Source organism: Pteropus medius, unplaced genomic scaffold, assembly GCF_902729225.1.
Source record: "Pteropus medius unplaced genomic scaffold, Ma_sr-lr_union100, whole genome shotgun sequence".
NCBI lineage: Eukaryota > Metazoa > Chordata > Mammalia > Chiroptera > Pteropodidae > Pteropus > Pteropus medius.
In genome coordinates, this window is record NW_024341893.1 from 580,672 (window position 1) to 587,973 (window position 7,302).

General features: G+C 45.7%; 1 pseudogene; it reads left to right on the top strand.

The window, feature by feature from the left end:
- Positions 1 to 6,823: 6,823 nt before the first annotated feature.
- Positions 6,824 to 6,941, top strand: LOC120596833 (uncharacterized; annotated as a pseudogene).
- Positions 6,942 to 7,302: the final 361 nt, after the last annotated feature.

Below are 7,302 nucleotides of genomic sequence, written 5' to 3' on the forward strand. Positions count from 1 at the left end.
CTTTTAGTAGCTCATTCCACTATCTTCTGGCTTGCGTCACACTTCTAAAAATAGAACTGTGGCATGGCGATGGTTGCCCAACTCTGTGAATTTACTAAAAATAATTGAACCACTAAAACAGATGACTTTTATGGTATGTAAATGATACCACAGTAAAGTTGTCGAAAACATTTCTGGCTCTGTTTTAATGATTTTCTCTTTAATGTGTGTGCTAGGGTTTACTATATGTCTCATGTGGATCTATTTTTAAATATTCCGCTTGAGATTCATAGACTTTCCTGAATTTGAGGAAGAGGCTCATCACTTCTGAAAAATGCTTAGATATTGTCTCTTTAAATGCGCTTCTCCCCTTCTGTTATCTTGCTTCTGTAAACACAAATTAGATGTATGTCGGACCTTCCCACTTTGTTCCATATTTCTTAACCCATTGTTCTTAATTTTTGCCTTTTTTCTTATGCTGTGTAATTTCTTCAAATATGTACATGTTCCAGTTTCTTCTCCTTTCAGTTGTGGTAAAATCTATTTAATTTGTCCACTGGGTTTTAAATTTCTCACTTATGTTATTTCTAGGTTTTTTGTTGTTGTTGTTCAAATCTTCCTTGCCAATCTCGATAGTCTGTTTTTCCTTATGTATTTCTTAAGCTCCATCTTTAACGTTTTTAAAATGTAATATATTTATTTTATATTCTGTACCTTATAATTTCAATACCATTGGTGAGTTTGAGGCTGAAGTTTATTGCTTCTGCTTTTGTGGTTTGTGGAACTCATGTTCCTTGGGATTTTTATCTATGGAAATTCTTTAAAGCCTGGGTTTAAAATGCATTTTCCTGGATAGAGTTAGTGTTTGCTTATGCCATGGACTTGTGAGACTAGCCGACTTGGGACCACTCTAAAATTTTGTCTGGAGGTCTCTCAGGCTACACAGATGGTACAGATTTAGGCTCTAAACCCATAGGGATATGGATTTATTGTTAGGAATTCTCAGGGGAAATTTTTCTCATTACAGAGTCAGAGAAACATAGATTCCCACAGTCTTTTTGGGGCGAGGGGGAGAGGGAGGTTAAAAACAGTACCAACTGAGGGATTGTCTTGAGGTTCTGGAATTTTATGTATAGGTCTCTGATCTTTACTCACTTTGCTTGAGTCCTAGGATTTTTCTTCTATGAAAATAGCCTATTAACACCCAGGCTTTATGCAGATAATCCCAGGACAAGTGATGAGTCTTCAGATCTCTTCACTTTTCTGAGTTCATGCTTTCTTGTTTTTGGTCTGCAAGGTACATTTAAGGCATACTGTCTCTCCTTTAAGAGTGTAACCACCGAGGGGATGGCCCAGGTATCTGGCCCCCCAAGCCTCCTCTGCTCTCCTTCCTTGAATTAGAGAGCTAATCTCCATATAATTAATTGTAGCTATTCATTTTAAAATTAATTACATCTTGTCCCTATCTTTCATGGACAACAAATTCATTTACACATTCATCCAACAGTTACTGCTCTTATTCAGAGAACCCTGAAGGGCCGGTAATGCATTAAAACCAAAGGATGTCTCTGTTATGGACTGAATTGAGTCTCTCCCTACCTCCACCCCCAAATTCATATGTTGAAGCCCTAACCCTCAGTACCCGAAAATGACTGTACTTGGAAATAGGGCCTTTAAAGAGGTGATTGAGTTAAGACGAGGTTGTTAGGGTGGACCCTAATTCAGTCTGACCGCTGTCCTTAGAAGAAGAGGAAGTTTGCACACACTGAGACACCAGGGATGCGTATGCACAGAGGCAAGAAGGCAGCCGTCTGCCAGCTGTGGAGAGCGACCCCAGGAGCCAGACCTGCCCACACGTCGGTCTTGGCTATCTAGCCTCCAGAACTGTGAGAAAACGAATTTCCGTCATTGCCGAAGCCCCTGAGTCTGTGGTACTTTATCACAGCGGCCGGAGCAGATGAACGTTGTCTCCAGTGCCGTAACTTCAGACACCATCTTCTAGGGCCTAGAGAGAGGAACTATGATTTGACACGAGGCCTTTCTGAAGCTGTTCACGTCACACCCATAGCACAGCCAGGTTTGGCAGACAGACTTAACAGCCCAGGCCTAGGATGTGTCTCACTCACCCACGATGATATTTCTTTTTTCAGGGTGTCATTCAAGTCCTTCTGTTGAGGAACGGCTCTGAGGATAGGCAACGCCTTGGTGACGCTCCCATCTTTTCCAGACGACTTGGTTTAGAAGCTCTGCGGGCCATGCTGAGAAGGAGGGCTGGGGGAGAGGTGAGAGCAGCAGGAGTTAGGGAGAGCGGAGAGGGAAGCAGCACCCTATCGGGCATGAAACTAGACTTCCTGCAGTAGATGTGGGGGAGGGAGGCATTTTATGAGGTCTGGAAACAGAGGGAAATGTGGGAAGGGCACGGTGTTCCATGAGCTTAGGACTAAGCGATTCAGAGGTGGTGCAAATGTCTAAATTGATTAAGTCAGGAGGCTAATTCGGTCATAGATCATAACACCTATTAACCTTTATTCCTTCCCCCGTCTTTAGGTATGACAAATATATTCTCTCATGGAAAAAATAGTTACCGAGCACGATCACTGTATTGGGCACGTCGCAGGGGAAGGGACAGTCCCTGCCCTTCGGGCAGCTACGAGTCTGGGCGGGCAGGAGAGGCACTGAGCATGCGCAGACAGAAATGGTGCGCGTTCCAGAAGGGGCAGTAGGGGGCGCTGCGGGATCTGAGGGCTTCCGTGAGGAAGTTGAGACCTGATAGATGAAAAGGTGGGCGGAGGGGGCGGGGAGAGGGACTTGCAGGCCAACAGACCCTGCTGCGAAAGCCCTGAAGTAAATGTCAGTTCACTGCCAACGATGAAGCCCAGTGACTGGGCTGTGGCGTGAAGGGGACGACTGTAGGGCGGGAGGCAGCAAACAGACGCCTACTGGGAAAGCATATTCTCGGGAAGGGTGAGGATTTTAGACCCTCCCTGAAGGCCAGTGGGAAACTACAGAAGGATTTAGTAGTGTGACATGATTACTCTGGTTGTTGAGTGAGTCCCGAATTAATTGTCGAGCAAGATTTGGAGGGTGACTACAGCAGTAGTTCAGGCGAGGGATGATGGCGCCTTGGAAGAGGGTAGCTTTTGTGGGACCGAGAAAAGTGACAGGTTTAGAAGCTCTAGAACACTAAAGGATCTGATATAGGGGGCGACTGTGATGAGCTAGAAGAAAAGGGTCTACATGTTATTCTAGGGGTGTGTCCATGGGAAGCAGAATTTCTAAAAAACATACGAGTATGGAGAAGGAATAATAATGTCTGGAGACAGCACTGGGGTGCCAAGGATGGCAGATTGTAGCGTCGTTCACAATATTTGCTGTCTGTCCTGAAAGATTCCCTGATTGATAGCGAGCTTGGCCATATTACTCGCTTTAGCCAATGAAATGTGAACACAAGTGACGCACAGCTCTTCTGAGTGGAAGCTTCAAGAGCCAGCTCATGGCTGTCCGTGTGTCTTTTCCCCCTGCCAGGAGACTGGCAATGCTTCAGAGGCTGCCGCATGAGTGAAGAGCTTGGGTCCATGAAAGAAGACATGGAGTAGAGCCCCGCCGACCGCGGTTGGACGTGGCACGTGAGTGAGTCTCTTCCTTTGTTTGGGTGAACCGCTGGGATTCAGGCTCATTTGTTTTCACAGCGTATCTTGACTACCTCGCTCTTCCTTTGGAACCTGAGCTGTTTGGCAAATGGGGGGGAATGAAGAACCTTCAGTTAGGATTGTGGCAATTATCTTCAGGAAACGAGTTGGCTTTAGATAAGGTAAGAATTGGAGGAAACATTCAGTCAAAGGTTTACAGGGGTTACAGTTTGAGAAGGATGGAGGCAGGTAGGAGTCGGGTGGAGCAAAACACAGCACAGAGAATGGTAGCGGTGAGAGGATCTGAGATGACGAGAGGGGCCTGTACTCAGGGCATTACCAAGGAAAAAGAGAGGAAGCATGATGGAGGGCAGCAGGCTCTCGGGTTCCTAACCACGTGTTGCTTCGAAGAGCTGCCTCTCAGTCCCATCTGCTCCCTCTCATCTCACCCGCTTAATGTTCTTCATCGTTTTCTCCTAATTGGCTTACTTCTCAGTCGTCGATGTCCTTTTAATAGAATATGACTCCCATGCTGCAAAAATCTGGCCTGAGCTGGTCACCACTATACCCCGAATGCCAGGCACAGGGGCCCAACTATTTCTGAGATCAATAAATGAATGAAACTTATGGATCCCTCCCACTGGTCAGATCTCTCCCTTCAGCGAAGAGGGCCTCTCAGTGGTCTGTAAACCAAGGTTTGACTCTTGGCTCACATTTTATTGTCTTAGTGACTGTGGGCAAGTTATGAAACCTCTCTGACCTTAGTTTCCTTAGATTGAAAACAGAATAATAACAGTTATCTAACTCATGGGGCTGTTCTCAGAATTATATGAGATGGCTTGTGTAAATGACTCAGACTGCTGAACAACTATTCAATTCGTTGGCACTTGTTTTGTCCTAATTTTAGTAATGGCATCTATGCTGACTCCCGGTGCAGACAAATATGCCATTCCTCTTCACTAGAAGTCCACACAGTTTTCCCAGTCTCCTTGTCCCCAGCCTTACGGAGAGGAAAAGGGACTTGTCCACAGACCTACAGGGCAGATGGGAGACCCAATCCAGGGCGTTCCCCACGACCGCTTAGAAGGAAGTGGCCCTCTCAACTAGTGAGGGATGAGACTCAAAGAAATATCCAGCAGGCAAGGGAGCGTATTAGTTTCTTGTTGCTGCTGTAACACAATCCTGCAAACTTAGTGCTTAGAACAACACGAACGTATTATCTTAATAGTTTGGGAGGACAGAAATCAGAAATGGGTCTCACTGAGCTAAAATCAAGGTTTTGCAGGGCTGCGTTCCTTCTGGAACTTCTTTGCCTTTTCCGGCTCCTAGAGGCCACCTGTGTTTCTTGCCTCGTGGTCCCCTCTACATCTTTAGAGTCAGCAGTGGCATCACTCCGACCTCTGCCTCCATGGTCACATCTTCTTCTCTGGCTTTCCTGCCTCCCTCTCTCATCTATAAGGACCTGTGATTGCATCGGGTCCACTTGGATAATCCAGGATAACGTCCTCATCTCAGAATCCTTAATCTGATCACACGCGCAAAGTCCTTTCTGCCATGTAAGATATTATATTGACAGGTTCCCGGGATTAGAACATGCACATCTTTGGGGACCGTTATTCTGCGTCCCACAGAGGACAAGTTAGAAGTTGGCCCTCAGGTAGCCAAGCACTCTTCGTGTCCCTCCCCAGTCTCCCCAGCTGTGTGCCGATCTCCTGTCTTTCTTTTCCTCCCTTTCCCATCTATTTCTGTCCTTGCAACACATTTAAAACAGGCACCATCAGCTAGAGGCATTTGCTCCAAACCCCCTAATCCTTGTGAACGGCAGTCTAGGTAAAGGTCCCCTCTGATTGCACTGGAGTGAGCTGGATCAGACAGGGTCTCCAGGTCGAGCCCCTGGAACAGCATAGTCCAAGAGAAATAGAATGTGAGCCACAGATATGAGTCGCATATGTGATTTCAAATTTTCTGGGAGTCTCATTTTAAAAAAAAAGTAAAAAGAAATAGATAGAATTAATTTTAATAAAATATATTTTATTTAATCCAGTATATCAAAAATATGATCATTTCAGCATTCATTCAATGTAAAAATTATTAATGAGATATTTTATGTTGAGTCTTTGAAATCTGGTGTGTATTTTATTCTTTACCATATCTCAGTTCGAACACTGCATGTACCTAACAGCCAACAGTGCAGGCCTAGAACATAAACCCTGCAAGGGCCCCAGAGCCTGGAACAGTCCCTGGCACAACAGGCCCTCAGATTTGTCGAAAGCAAGAATTAATGGACCGCTCTGTTCAGGCTTAGACTCTTCTTTCCAAAAGCCCTGTCAGCTGACCTAAAGAAGGAAGCCAAATAGGCCGCTCATTTGTATCTAATTTGCATGCATTCCTCTCAGGCATGTTTGCTGCCCAGGCAACCTCTCTCTAATGATTCCCACTGAGTCCACTCTTACCCAGACAACCTTGAGAGATGCACCGTTGAGCTGTGCTCAGTGCTTAGTCTTGTCTGGAAGCTAACGGAGAGAAAGGGGACTCTCCATGGAGTCAGTTCCCGAGAGACATTGGGGGCGAGTGGGTGAAGAATGCCCCCCTCCCCAGACATGTGCCCAAGGCCATTGATGCTCTGGTTCTGGTCCCTACTCACCTCTTGGACTGAACTGTGTGGCCCACAAACTCATAGATTGAAGCCTAACCCCCGACGTGGCTGAATTGGAAGATAGAGCTTTTAGGAGGTTATTAAGATTAAATGAGATCAAAAGAGTGGGGCCGAAATCAAACAGGACTGGAGCCCTCGTGAGAAGAGGAAGAGACACCAAGGGCACACGAACACAGAGAAGAGGCCTTGCGGGGACACAGTGAGAAGGTGGCCGTCTTCAAGCCAAGGAGAGAGGCCTCAGGAGAAAGCAGACCTGCTGGCACCTTGATCTTGGACTTTCAGCCTCCAGAACTGTGAGGAAATAAATTTGTTCTTTAGCCACCCAGGCTGCGGTGTTTCGTTAGCCCCAGCAAACTGATACAGACTTCTTCTCTCGCTGGCCTTCAGTGCTGCCCTGGAACGACATTCCTGTCCTTCAACAAGTTAAGCACAGAGTTCCTACTTAACCCAGCAATTCCATTTCTAGGCGTGTGCCAAACAGACCTGAAGATATGCGTTTACACATAAACTTGTACCCGAATGTTCATAGCAGCATTATTCATAAAAACCAAAAAGTGGAGTCTACGGCCACGCCACCCTGAACGTGCCCGATCTCGTCTGATCTTGGAAGCTAAGCAGGGTCGGGCCTGTTAGTACTTGGATGGGAGACCACCTAGGAAAACCAGGTGCTATAGGTGTTAAAAAATAAAAATCAAAAAGTGGAAACAACCCAGATGTCCATCAACTGGTGAATGGATAAACAAAATGTTATTTTCATAAAACGCAATATTATTCAGCCATAAAGAGGAGTAAAATTCTGCTACATGCTGTAACATGGATGAACCTTGAAAACATTACACTCAGCGAAAGGATTTAGACATAAAATGACGAATATCGTATCATTTTATTTATATGAAATGTCCCAAATAGGCAAATCCATAGAGATGGAAAGTAGATTAGTGGTTGCCGGAGCCTGGGGGCAGAGAGGGTGGGGAGTGATTGCTACTGGGTATGGGGTTTGTTTTGGGGGCGATGAAAACGTTCTGGAATTTAAACGTG